The 14872-nt window shown below is 35.3% G+C and overlaps 1 pseudogene; it reads right to left on the bottom strand.

The window, feature by feature from the left end:
- Positions 1-3487: 3487 nt before the first annotated feature.
- Positions 3488-3604, bottom strand: LOC145244033 (5S ribosomal RNA; annotated as a pseudogene).
- Positions 3605-14872: the final 11268 nt, after the last annotated feature.

The raw sequence follows: 14872 nt of genomic DNA, 5'->3' as shown, positions 1-14872 counted from the left end.
ACAATTACTGTCCCTGGTAGTAGCCCCCTACATTAAAGTGGCACTGAGCTTTGTTTGGGGTGGAAATGCAATTAAAAATAAATAAGTAAATAGAATATAAACCATATACACTACACCTAATATATCCAGGGAAAAGAGTCCAAAAATAGGCCGAGGAAAAGTATACACTGCATATTTTAGAACAGGGTGTGTGCCTAAGGGTTGTTGTTTATTCAAATTATCTTAATATTTCCGATAATTAAGGAAACGTGTTTCATTCCTAGAATAAACGCAAATCAAACCAACGCTGTTAACAGTCCACATCCGTCGTGTTCAGCTGCAAAAGATTAAATGTTTTGTTTGCTTTTTCGTGGTTTATTTTTAATGGTTTTAAATCTAATATATCATATAAAGTTAGTCGTATTGAATAGAAATGTAGCTGAAAAAAAAACAGTATTTGATTATGTGTGTATGTTTGTATGTCCGTCTAAATCTTTAAAAACAAATACTAAACAAACACCCACAAAGCTGATATTTTGATTGGCGTCGTCTCGAATGAATAGTGGCTTACACTTGGAAATACTCACTCAACCTTTGACCCTAATGATCCTGAGCTGATGCAGATTTCGCCAGGGAGAGTCAACTTGTGGAACATAGTGCTTGTGAGCGCGTGGAAATTATCAGCAGCAGATATTAGCGGCAGCAGAAAACGAGAAAATTAGGAAGTGTGCGCGAGAAGAGGAAGTAAAGAAAAGGGAGCAAAAATGCAACACGTGCTCGCAAGAGAAACAAAGTGGGCGTCGAGGAGAATGACGAGAAATTGCCGGCATACGGTCGGCATGAGGTCAGAGAAAAATAGTCGACGTCAAAGGAAATGGACGTGTAAATAGCGAGAACGAGAATGGGCCAGCTGTAACCGACATGTGGTCAGAGGAAAGAGAAACGCGGCCTGGTAAAATGAACATTGTGTGTTTGTACGTTTGTATGCTTTTGTGTTTTCCCTAATTTTTTAAATCACTAAACTTAATTGCAAATTTTGATTCATACTCTTTTATACTATTGCCTCTTTATCTGATTGGTGTGTTCTTCGAAACATTGATATTAATATGGACTTGAATTTTTACAGCCTTATACAATCTGTAATCTAAAAGTATTTCAAAATTTCAGTTAATTCGTATCTTACATTTTCACCCCAACCAAGACACAGTGCCACTTTGATGTAGGGGGCTACTAGCAGATACATAATTTTCTGGGATACTACGTAAGGAGTTGAACAGCAAAATGTCTGTTCACATTACACTTGAACTTCTGCATGTCAGTACAGTTGGGGAAGCAGAATTCCGAAAGGGAGTTCCAAAGTCTAGCAGTTCTGGGAAAGAGACTATTAGAGTAGAAGGCTTTCTTACGTCTGGGGATCTCTACTGTGAAGGGGTGGGACTTTGCTGCTTTGTTGGATTTGTCGGGGTTATTTACGTCGAGGGGGTACAAGGGTTTTTAGTTCGTCGGAGGATCCACTATTAAAATACTCGTAAAACAGGCAGAGGGATGCAACATTTTGTCGATAGGACAGAGGTTGAAGCTTAGACGACAGTTCAGATTCATGATTCTCTTTTTAACCCTGTCCAGGAGTGAGAGACTAGTAGCAGACGCACCATCCCAAATGTGACAATAATGGGCGAATGGTGGCCTTGTAGATGCACATAATACTTTCAGGAGTAAGTAACTTTGTAGCACGGTAGAGAGAGCTCATCTTCTTCACAGCAGCCTTGGCAATGTTCTCAACGTATCTGTTCCAATTGTTATGTATGAGATTAAGAAAACAAAAACACCAGTACAAATATTTGAAAATTTTTCATATGCGCCACACTCTACGCGTGAAAATTTTTCAAATATTTGCACTGGTGTTTTTGTTTTCTTAATCTCATTCATCGAAAGGAAGTCTCGAAATAACGACGAAACGTTGATGAACACATTACTCGGTTTGTTCCTTTTTATTTCTCTCTTTCCTTCTCTCTCTCTCTCTCTCTCTCTCTCTCTATATATATATATATATATATATATATATATATATATAAGTGAAAGTGTCTCTCTCTCTGTGTCTATGTGTGTACATTTCCCTACGCAATAACTCTGTCAATTTTTATTCTACAGACTCAAAATTTGATATACAGGGTACTGAGATTTGGAAAAATCGATGTGATCGGTTTTTGGCCAGAAATTTTGCGATTAAGGGGCCAAAGTTCAACGATTCGACCATTGAGCACTTTACCAAACTCCTCCGACAATTTTGGGTCTACACACTTAAGATTTTAGATATAGGTTTCTTGGACATCTATCTAACTTAATAACCTGATTTGAGCCCAAAACAATAAATTTTAAGGGATCATAATAGGGGTCAAATTAAAAAAAAATTGCCCGCTTTTTTTTTTTTGGCTCAACATACACCTCCAAATACCCGGGCAACGCCGGGCTGAAATGCTAGTATATATATATATATATATATATATATATATATATATATATATATATTCTTTGAAGTTTTTAACCTTTAAAACTATACAAAACATTATTTTTTATCATTTGTTAGAAAACCATCTAGTCAGTAAGTCATTTAATCACCTGCCATCGCTGCATCAACTCGCTCATATATATATATATATATATATATATATATATATATATATATATATATATATATATATATATATATATATATATATATATATATATATATATATATATATATATATGTTCATGGAGAAATGTGTTTAATTATATTCTAACTTCTATTCGTACCAGTCTCTTAATTTTTACACAACTGACCAACTATTAAATGATCTGCAACAAAAAGAAAAAAAAACGGTTTTCATCAAATGGAAATGGAATCATGTCGTCTTTTCTAGGGCGACAATTTTATCGTTCCACCCTATATATTAAGTATGAATTGACCTCTCAGGTAATAAAGGATCCGGGAGAGGAGTTAATAACTTTCTGAAAAAGTGTGTTTGTGGGATAACATGCTTTTATATATATATATATTTTTTTTTTTTTGAAGACATATATAAACGTCAGTTTGTGTATGTACACATACGCAAAAAAAGGCATTTATTAATGGGATTTTTTTTTATCGCCAAACTATGAACAAGTAATTATCCAAGCCAGCGACAATATGAGTTTCTCTCGAGGACAATTAACAGTTTCCCAGTCCGCAGCTACAACCAGCTGCTGTGTCTGCAGCTCGTCCCACGGCACGTGGTTATCACCGGGGCTGTAACAACAGAATATATTTTTCATTCTTTTGACTCTCAAGTATATATTTGACACAGTGTATGGCTTCCTCCAATCTTGATAGACTATGGATACCCACTGTAAGGGTGCTTGCGCATGAAATCTGTGTGGCAAGAGTTACACAGTCTCCAACCACGCCTCTCCTGAGTCAACATTGTATCATACCAGTGGCAAGTTGAGGTACAGGACGACTGGAAACAATGCCGATATGAGCAGAGAGAACATACAGCGCTTAGAATTCCCAAATGGTCACCCATCTGGTACTAGCCAGGCTCACCGTTGCTTAACTTCGGTGATCTGGCGAGAACCGGTGTGTCAATGTGATTATGCCGTATATTTGACACAGAAAGACACAGTTAATCAACCGAGAACCACATCAGTCTATATAAAAAAAAAAGAATATGCTGTTGTCACAGCCCTAGTAATAACGCTATTTTTTGATTGTGAAAAGTTCGGATTGCATTTTTCTTTTTTTTTACAGTTCCTCTCGTCTTTTTTTTTTCTCCGGCTGCTCTTTCCTTCCTCTTCCTCCGCTCTGACGTCACCTAACACACCACAGCTTAGTCATTTGAATAGGTCGCTATGCCGCTACTGCGATCTGCAGGTTCCTGGCTTCGATACACTACATTAGAATTCTGTCTTCATTCTGGCGAAGCTATCATACATAGCTATAAAGGAACAATACAAATGAATTACTCCTGATCTGAAATGGAACGCGTACATCAAGTCTGTTGCCAAGGTCGCTGGAAAGATGGTGGGATCCTTCTACCGCTTCAGAAGATATCTCACTACTGATGCAATTCTCTATCTATATAAAAGCAAAGTACGTCCAAGGATGGAATACTGCTGCCACATCTGGGCAGGAGCTGCTAAAATAGCCTATCCTGCCTTGACAGAGTACAAAATAGACTTCGTGGCTTAGTGGGGGATGCCCTTCCCTACAACCTTTCTCCCACAGAAGAGACGTTGCGAGCCTATCTTTGTTTTATCGTTATTTCCATGGCAGGTGCTTGTCTGAGCTCCAATCCCTCGTCCCCCCTCGCCAATCTTTCACGAAAAACATCCGTCTAGCTGAATCCACTGTGAAAATTTTCCCCCACTCTTTATCTATGCCTAAATCAAAACGCAGATTCCATGAACAAAGTTTCTTTCTTAGAACTGCACGCCTGTGGAACTCTGTTCCGTCTGCCGTCTTCCCACCTTACTACAACTTAGTTGTCTTCAAGTCCAACGTTAACAAATTCCTAATGAACCGCCCCCTTAAGTAAACACTTCATCAAATCTCCACACTAACGTAAGGTACTTGCAATAACCCTTATCCCTGAGTGGCTTCCGGGCCTTGATAAGTCGTGACCACTGTGTTAAAAAAATTACTCATACATACACATACATACACATACACATACACATGCACATACATGCACGTGTATTACAAACAACATAATACAATTAGTGTACATCAATGAACACATTAACATATGTCTGGCAATATAGTATACATACAGACACATTCTCACTTTTATAAATATACTAGCAGGCCGTAAGGCGTTGCCCGGTCGTAAAATACGCATAAATATTATATTTTAATTCATTTGGAAACTGAGACATGCGCATGCGAGTATTATGTGGGTTTTTTTTTTTTCTAAATAGTTAACTTTTTGTAAGTAAAAAAAAAAAAAAATACTGAAAAAAAAAATTCCAGCTGAGATCGAAACCAAAAACCTATAGACAAGCGGGCCTAATGGTTATCGTGCTTGAGATCAAAACCGAAACCTAAAGATAGTGAGTTAAGCACGATAACCATTAGACCAGCTTGGCACGATCTTTAAAAAGAGTTTTCAAACTTACTTATTCTTAACATCAGTAATCTGTCATGTGAACGATTCACGCATGCGCATTCGTGAAACAGTTAGCAAACAGATAAAACTTTGATGACCACCACGTATTAATTATTTTTTTTTTTTAATTTTGATTCCTCAGAAGCCCTTTTTTCCGGATCAAAACTGATTATAAAGTTTCCCACATGTGTGAATATCCTATATACTAAGTTGCCCGCGCGCGAATATGTATAAGTATTATATTTTAATTGATGTGGAATTTTGATTTATTATAAACATAAATGCATTAGATATTAAACGTAGCGTTAAATTCTTTAAAAAAAAAAACAAATAAAAAACAAAAACGGACAAAAACTGAAACACGTGCATTTGAATATTATGTTTTTTTTTTCTAAACAGTTTACTTCTTGTAAGTAAATTAAAAAAAATAATAATCGAGCTGAGAGCAGCTTGGTTTTCTACAGAGTGTTTTCAAACCAACTCATGCTTAACATGTGAGCAGTCATATTTCATGATCGCGCATGCGAAGTCGTGAAACAGTTGAACACAGATAAAAATCCGTTGACCTTCCACGGACTAATTTTTTTTTTTTTTGACTCTTGGCTCGTTTTTTTTTTTTTTTTCTGATGAAAACCGGTTAAAAAGTTTTCAACATGTCTGAATATCCTATATATCAAATTTCAATTCTGTAGATTAAAAATTCGTTAAATACATGGGTTGAGGAGTGCCTCTCTCTCTCCCTTTCTCTCTCTCTCTCTCTCCCTCCCTCTCACTCTTTCTCATTCACACACACACACACACGCACACACGCACACACGCACACACATTCAAATAGACATTCTCACTTTTATAAACATACTAGCAGGTCTCCCGCTGTTGCCCGGTCATAAAATACGCATAAATATTATATCTTAATTATTCAAAGTTCTTATTATAAACTGAATACCGTAGTTATTAGACATAACGTTAAATTCCTTTAAAAATAAAGTAAAAATAAAAAAAACAAAAAAAACGGAAAGAAATTGAGGCATGTGCATGCGAGTATCATGTAGTTTCTAAAATGTTTAATTCTTGTAGGAAAAAATACTCGAGCTGAGATCAAAACTAAAAATTAAATATAGGGAGTCAAGTACGATAACCATTACCCCAGCTTGACATGACTTTTAAACGGTGTTTTCGCCCCAACTTATACTTAACATAAGTAAGCTGTCATATTTCACGACTGCGCATGCGCAGTCGTGAAACTGTTGTGAACGAATAAAAATCTGCTGGTCTCCCATGTACCAATTTTTTAATTTTAATTCCTTAGCAACCCTTTTCTTTTCTGTGTGTTTTCCACGTGTCTGAATACTCTATATAACAAATTTCAAGTCTGTAGTTAAAATTCGTGGAGTATATAGGTTTAAAAGTGTCCTCACGCACATACATTCTCACTTTTATAGATATATAGCTTAGGCCATGCTTAAATGGAAATCGGGATCTTTTTTCAATTCCGGACAACACCCAGTGTTCTTGCCAGGTTTATATAACCAGAAAAATTATATTAAAAGTTCGTAATTTTCCACCCCTAATTTTTCCGGTTATATTGCCCCCTTCTCCATGTGCACTCTTTCAGTGCATATAAAAAAAGGGTCACATTACAAATGGGGTTTGATGGAAATTTGCTTTGCTTCACGGGGAATAATCACAGATTAATGTTTATTAAATTATGTGCTGGTTCCTCTGACGCCGACCGGATATAAAATGAAGGCCCCCGGGTACTTTTGACCGTCAAACCCATATCACCATTTATAATCTCGTTTTGCAATCGCTTTCTTCAATGTAAAACGTCGTCGACTTTGTTAGATTATGGATTCAAACGAGAGACTCGCAATATTCGTACTATTTGAATCTTTCGGGCTACTGTTTTCGTCTGATAATTCCACAACGTTTCACTAGTGTTGTTTTTCACGTTTCGGTGGATGTAATCTCCGACCTTCTTCAGGTGTATCTTGTCGAACTCAGGGACCCGTGACACAGTGGTTAGAGTACTCGGAAAAATCAATTGTAAAAAGCGATATTCTCCTTAAGGTTGAAGGTTCAATTCTTAGTGTGGGCGACCGAAAAATACAATTGCGAATTATTTAAGAGCTCTAGCCAGGCTGAGAGAACGAGGACATGCTAACCATGTGGATTAAATAAAAGGTGCCATTCGAAATTCCGTCCAAATTCCATAGTTCGACAGAAACATTCCCACCTGAAGAAGGTTGGGGGTTAAATCGACCGAAACGTTGTGAAAAATGACACTCAAGATTAAAACAGTAGTTCGCTTAACCCAAATAGTACGAATAAAAAAAGATTTGTTGAACTAAAGAAGCTCTCTTTTTAATTCGGGAATTTTTCTGTTGAACTCGGGAATCTGCACGGAATTTCGAACAGAAATCGTTATTTCATTCACCGGGGTACTTTGTCTTATTACGTCAGCCATGATTGGATGTCAGTAATTCTAAATTCAACCTCCAGAAGAATGTAAATTTACAACTGAATTTTATCCAATACGTCATGGGTCTTTCTACTCGATCATGGACAAGAGCATGCTACCTGCGTCGATTAAATAAAGCAAGAGAAAAGTCCAGGTTGTCTTCGACAGTCATACATCTAAACAATATGATATAAATGTGAGAGTACCTCAGGGGTTTGTCCTTGGATCTTTATTATTCCTGATATTCATAAATGATCTCCTTGATAAAATTGTCTCTAAGATTGGTATATTTGCTGATGACACCACGCTCTGTAACAGCCACGAGGGGAAAACAAACGAACACATATCTAAGGAAATGGCAGAAATATTAGAGGATGATCTCCAATCTGTAGTGGAATGGGGACAAAAATGGATGGTCACATTCAATGCTGCCAAGACTAAGCTTGTTTCCTTCAATAATTACAAGAAACCTTCTTCACCACCAATAGCAATGGCCAAGAACATATTACTCGAAAGTACTTCCTTTAAACTTCTCGGTCTAACGTTTACAGAGAACATGAACTGGAATAGATACATTGAGAGCATTGCCAAGGCTGCTGCGAAGAAAGTGGGTTCTCTCTACCGTGCTAGAAAACTACTTACGCCTTAAAGTAATAGTTACCTCTATAAGGTTACTATTCGCCCATGTGTGGAGTACTGTTGTCACATTTGGGCTGGTGCATCTGCTACTTGTCTCTCACTCTTGGACAGGGTTCAAAAGAGAGTCGCCAACCTAATAGGTCCTGAATTGTCATCTAGGTTTCAGCCTCTGTCCCATTGACGAAATGTTGCATCCCTCTTCCTGTTCTACAAGTACTTTAATGGTGAATGCTCTGACGAACTACAAGCACTTGTACCCCCTCGACATGAATACCCCCGAAAAACCCGACAAGCAGCTAAATCGCACCCCTTCAAAGTAGAGATATCTAGGTGTAAGAAAGCCTTCTTCTCCAATAGTCTCTTCCCCGGAACTGTTAGACTTTGGAACTTCCTTCCGGGATTCTGCTTTCTCAACTGTACTGACATGCAGAAGTTCAAGTGTAATGTGAACAAACATCTTGCTACAAATCTCGCTTCATAATATCCCTGCAACTTATGTCCCCGATAGTAGCCCCCCCCCCACTTCAATGTGGAACAGTGCCTTGTTTGGGATTAAAGTTGAATAAAAAAAATCCGTGCAGAAGAATTAAAATAATCGAATAATCAATCGTTATCTAAAAAATTCAGAATTATAATCTCACAATGTTATTGTAAAAAAGAAACAAACAACACTCGTCTCGCTACAACCACTATCAACAATTTCTTCTACTTCCTATCTGTGCCGAAACCAAAAGCAAATTCCACGACAAAAAGGTTTTTTTTTTCTTTTTGCTTAGAGCTGCCCGCCTTTGGAACTCTACGCCGTGGGGCTGCTTTATAGTTAACTATAACAGAGTCGTTTTTAAGTCTCACTTTCCGACATTTATTTTGCATCATCCTGCCGTGGGACAGGAGAAAAATAATTCGATGACAATAATGATCCTATTAATAAATAGAGTTGGATTTTATGGAGGTAGGGGGGGGCAAGAACTGCTTAAGCGTTCGCCTTACTAGGAAGATTCTGCGTGGTATCGCTGCTGCTGCTGCTGCTGTTGCTGTTGCTGCTGCTGCTGTTGCTGTTCGGTGCTACTTCACGGGTAAGAATGGCATTATTTGTGGGCGGCTGGAACCCCCGTCTGGAATCCATTAACGATATGACACACTTCCTGCTGACCTCTCTCCACCCATCAGCAAGGCTGAAAGCAAAAAAAAAAAAAAAAAAAAAAAAATGGAGGCGGTAACTTGTTTCGTAGAAAAGCAAAAATCGCAAACAAAAATAAATAATGCAAACTCTTCTTTTTTTTGTTGTTGATTCTTTTCTAAAATTAAATACACAAAGCAAACTTTTGTTACGGCCAGGAAAAATATGAACATCTTATGCACCGTTAAAAAAAAAAAGATGCGTGTGTGTATGGGAGTAGGCGACTCTTAGTGTTAATTATAAGGCTTGTTCTTATTGCAAAAAGGATGAGGCACCATCAAAAGTGTTAGGGGGATTAACATTATACCGTTACTGTGTGGACTCTTCTCAACTCTATGAATGGAATTATAATAATAATTAGCAAATAGTGAAGAAAAGAAGCGAAATGTGAAAGCAGCCTCTGCCAACCCATTACTTCAGTAATTTTCTCTTAATATAATTCCTTGTTAAATTACGTTCTGTTTCTATTATTTTTCGGCTCTTTAAAGTCACAGCAATATTACAAAACGGTTTCTATACCACAAATCGATATAATTAATCAGCACACGTAAATAAAGTACGAGGTGCGTTCAAGGCTTTTTCGTATGAGCACTTTTACTGATAGTACACTCATGAAAATCTAGTCGCCTTTTAAAAGTAATCTCCACCGGCTGCAATGCACTTGTACCGTTCCAACAACTTCTGGAAGGCCCCATGAAAGTACTTTTGTGTGATCGTGTCTATAACCCTCGTCACAGTCTCTATCATCTCCTCAATTGTCTCATAACGACAGCCTCTAAGGTTTTCCTTGAGCTTAGGGAATAACCAAAAGTCACTGAGAAGTCTGAATCATAGGAATGGCAAAGAACTATCTTTGTGGTTAAAGTACGTTATGTTCGTTATTTCTTTTAGGTCTTTTACAATTATCCAAATGGGTTGGTATGCCGTAAATCGTTATAATTTACCAACGCAGGCGAGAGAAAATATTTAATTACTTTCTATTTCTAGAATTTAACTTCGGCGTTTAACTATAGTCATAATCCAAATCGATTGATATACCATAAATCATTTTAAAAAATCAGTAGAAGTGAGAAAAACAAGAGAAACATCTGTCAACCCATTACTTCAGTAATTTCTGTTAATATATTTTATATATTAATGTATTTTCTTCTTAATTACCTTCAGTCTGTGTTGGCCCTGTCGGTGGGGCATTAGAATACGCCGACTGCCCCCCTGCATAGGGTAAAAGTCTCTCAATGGGGGTCCTGGATATGACCTTAAACTATATCCAGTGGTGAGGCCCCAGCTTGTGGGCTTTGGGTGTGTGGAGCCACCCTTTAATTACCATTGCTCCCAGGTCCACTCTGACCCGGAGTGGTAGTACCTGTTAGGGTCCCAACTATGGGTTAAATAGAAACCGACGTGAAAACAACAAATATATTCTATTATAAAAAAATTTCTTCAAAATCTTTGGATTCGGCATTAAATAACCCGAAAAGGGTTGATATGCCGTAAAACAAAAACAACCGACCAACCAAATCAGTCTGTGTTTTTTTTTCTGCCTTTTACAGACATAACAATTATCTTTCGACCTATAAGACTACAATTTGAAATAATATTTGTCCGATATCGATCACTAATGCTTAATTAAAATTTGCTTGTCTTCATTTTATTTAATTCCTACGCAAGAGATTACACACAAAATAATGATTTCGAGAAACCAGCGAATTTGTAAAAGCACAATCTGTCCTACAAAGCTTCCCGGGTCAATAGAGTTGTTTTGACCAATCAAGAGAATCAGAAAGTATGGAAGCAACCCATTATTACATCACATTCTCTTCAGGCCGCTAAACTGCTGTTTTACCCAAACTTTATCACCGCTATACGTAAAGTTCTCAGTATCGAACCATAGAATTCTCCGCAAGAAACCAACCTTCAACCCCCCTCCCATCACTATACTTGCATCCCAGTGCCTATTTTACAAGTACTTTGGCAAACTAGTAGCAATTGTGTACGCTCGACGTACATACACCTGACAAACCCAACCAGAAGCAAAATTCCACCCATTTACTGTTGAAGTCCCTAGATGCCGAAAAGCCTTATATTCTGATAACGATTTCCCTTGGAATTTTATATTAGGAATCCTCGCCCTGCTTTCTCTTTTCCTAACTTTATTAGTATGCAGGTGAACAGACGTCTCGCTCATCTCTTTACGTGGTCCCCTGTAGGTAATGTACTAAATAATAACCCTTTATGTTTAAGTGGTAATATACCTCGTTTATATTTAAGTGGTAATATACCTTGTTTACGCTTAAGTGGTAATATACCTCGTTTATGTTTAAATGGCAATATACATTGTTTATATTAAAGTGGTAATATACCTTGTTTATATTTAATGGTAAAATACTTTGTTTGTATTTAAATGGTAATATACCTTGTTTATATTTAAGTGGTAATATACCCTGTTCATATTTAATGGTAATATACCTTGTTTGTATTTAAGTGGTAAAATACCTTGTTTATATTAAACTGGTAATATACCTTGTTTTTATTTAAGTGGTAAAATACCTTGTTTATATTCAAGTGGTAATATACCTTGTGTATATTTAATGGTAATATACCTTGTTTATATTTAAGTGGTAATATACCTTGTTTATATTTAAGTGGGATTACACCTTGTTTATGTTTAAGTGGTAATATACCTTGTTTATATTTAAGTGGTAATATACCTTGTTTATATTTAAGTAGTAATATACCTTGTTTATATTTAAGTGGTAATATACCTTGTTTATATTTAATGGTAATATACCTTGTTTATATTTAAGTGGTAATATACCTTGTTTATATTTAATGGTAATATACCTTGTGTATATTTAATGGTAATATACCTTGTTTATATTTAAGTGGTAATATACCTTGTTTATATTTAAGTGGGATTACACCTTGTTTATGTTTAAGTGGTAATATACCTTGTTTATATTTAAGTGGTAATATACCTTGTTTATATTTAAGTGGTAATATACCTTGTTTATATTTAAGTGGTAATATACCTTGTTTATGTCTAAGTGGTAATATACCTTGTTTATATTTAAGTGATAATATATCTTGTTTATATTTAAGTAGGAATTACACCTTGTTTATGTTTAAGTGGTAATATACCTTTTTTATATTTAAGTGGTAATATACCTTGTTTATATCTAAGTTGTAAAATACCTTGTTTATATTCAAGTGGTAATATACCTTGTTTATGTCTAAGTGGTAATATACCTTGTTTATATTTAAGTGGTAATATACCTTGTTTATATTTAAGTGGGATTACACCTTGTTTATGTTTAAGTGGTAATATACCTTGTTTATATTTAAGTGGTAATATACCTTGTTTATATTTAATGCTACTATACCTTGTTCGTATCTAAGTGGTAATATACCTTGTTTATATTAAAGTAGTAATATACCTTGTTTATATTTAATGGTAACATACCTTGTTTGTATTTAAGTGATAATATACCTTGTTTATATTCAAGTGGGATTACACCTTGTTTATGTTTAAGTGGTAATATACCTTGTTTATATGTAAGTGGTAATATACTTTGTTTATATTAAAGTGGTAACATACCTTGTTTAAGTTTAAGTTGTAATAGACCTCGTTTATATTTAAATAGTAATATACCTTGTTTAGGCTTAAATGGTGATATACCTCGTTTATGTTTAAATGATAATGGACATTGTTTATATTTAAGTAGTAATATACCTTGCTTAAGTTTGAATGGTAATATACCTTGTTTATATTCAAGTGGTAATATACCTTGATTATATTTAAGTTGTAATATACCTTGGTTATATTTAAGTGGTAATATACCTTGTTCATATTCAAGTGGTAATATACATTATTTATATTTAAATGGTAATATACATTGGTTATATTTAAGCGGTAATATACCTTGTTTACGTTTAAGTTATAATATACATTGTTTATATTTAAATGGTTATATACATTGGTTATATTTTAGTAGTAATATACGTTTTTTATATTTAAGGTGTAATATACGTTGTTTATATTTAAGTGATAATATACGTTGTTTATATTTAAGTAGTAATATAACTTGTTTATATTTAAATGGTTATTTACCTTGTCTATATTTAAATGGTAATATACCTTGTTTATATTCAAGTGGTAATATACATTGTTTACATTTAAGTGGTAATATACCTTGTTTATATGTAATGGTAATATACCTTGTTAATATTTAAGTGGTAATATATCTTGTTTATATGTAAATGGTAATATACGTTGTTTATATTCAAGTGGTAATATACCTTGTTTATATTTAAGTGGTAATATACCTTGTTTATATTTAAGTGGTAATATACCTTGTTTATATTTAATGGTAATATACCTTGTTTATATTTAAGTGGTAATATACCTTGTTTATATGTAAGTGGTAATATACCTTGTTTATATTTAAGTGGTAATATACCTTGTTTGTGGTTAACAAGAGTTAAAAAGCAAGAATAACTTGAATTTTCAGTGTAACATTTAATGTTACAAGGTGCCTTAAATAAGTACACATATAAAACTTCACACCCCCCTTTGAAGTAATCTCCTCCAGCTGTACCGTTCCAACAACTTCTGGAAGGACCCGTTGGACGTTCTCTTGTGTGAGTGTTTCAATGACCTTTTACACAGCCTCTTTCATTGCCTCTAAGGTTTTCATTATACTCATGGAATTACCAAAACTTACTAGGAGCAAGGTCTGGATTATTGGGCGGGAGAGAAACTGTCCTGATTCCCATTTTGGTCACGACAATGTCTTTCTTTCTTATTTCTGAGTACCTTTAGGACAAACTTCGCGAAAATTTTATGCATCTTCAGTTCTTTGCAAATAATTGTGTGTACAGTTCCCACACTGACATCAAGCTGTGCACTTATTGTCTCTATAGATCCATGATGGTCTTTATCTTAAAGCAATCGGAAGCATTTCATACGTTTCTGCTGCATTTATTCCAAGTTTAAAACAAAATTTGATTGCATATCTTTCTTCTTAAGTGTCCTCACGTCCAAATTTCATTTTTTGAAATTCACATGATGTAACAATCAGGCTTTAGTAGGGTGTATTCCATCTTCTGCTGTCGCTGTTCATTTGAACCAGAAATCATACAAATTGGTCAGTCATCTCATGAGACGTATAACAATAACATGCTGAGTTTTCAAGAGTCTACGACAATTTTAAATGCTTGTATGAAAAAAATTTATAAAAACTTATTGAAGGCACTAGCATATTCGAACAAACAAGACGAAAAGAGACCAAATTTACTCATGAGGATAACTCTCCGCCCAAAGAAATCGGTACTCAAATTTATCCCTGTTACCTATGTATTTCAGCAACGACAACCTCCTTTTACACACACGCACGTTTTTCATCTTTTTTATTTTCTTTTTTTTTTTTTCGTTTTACATCTGCAGTTAGCATAAACACAAGCATATTTTTTTATTTTTCTTTGGGTCGA

This window comes from Euprymna scolopes, chromosome 22, assembly GCF_053919585.1.
Source record: "Euprymna scolopes isolate OS-2025 chromosome 22, ASM5391958v1, whole genome shotgun sequence".
In the NCBI taxonomy this organism is placed as follows: domain Eukaryota; kingdom Metazoa; phylum Mollusca; class Cephalopoda; order Sepiida; family Sepiolidae; genus Euprymna; species Euprymna scolopes.
This window is presented reverse-complemented; position numbering and strand designations above follow the sequence as displayed.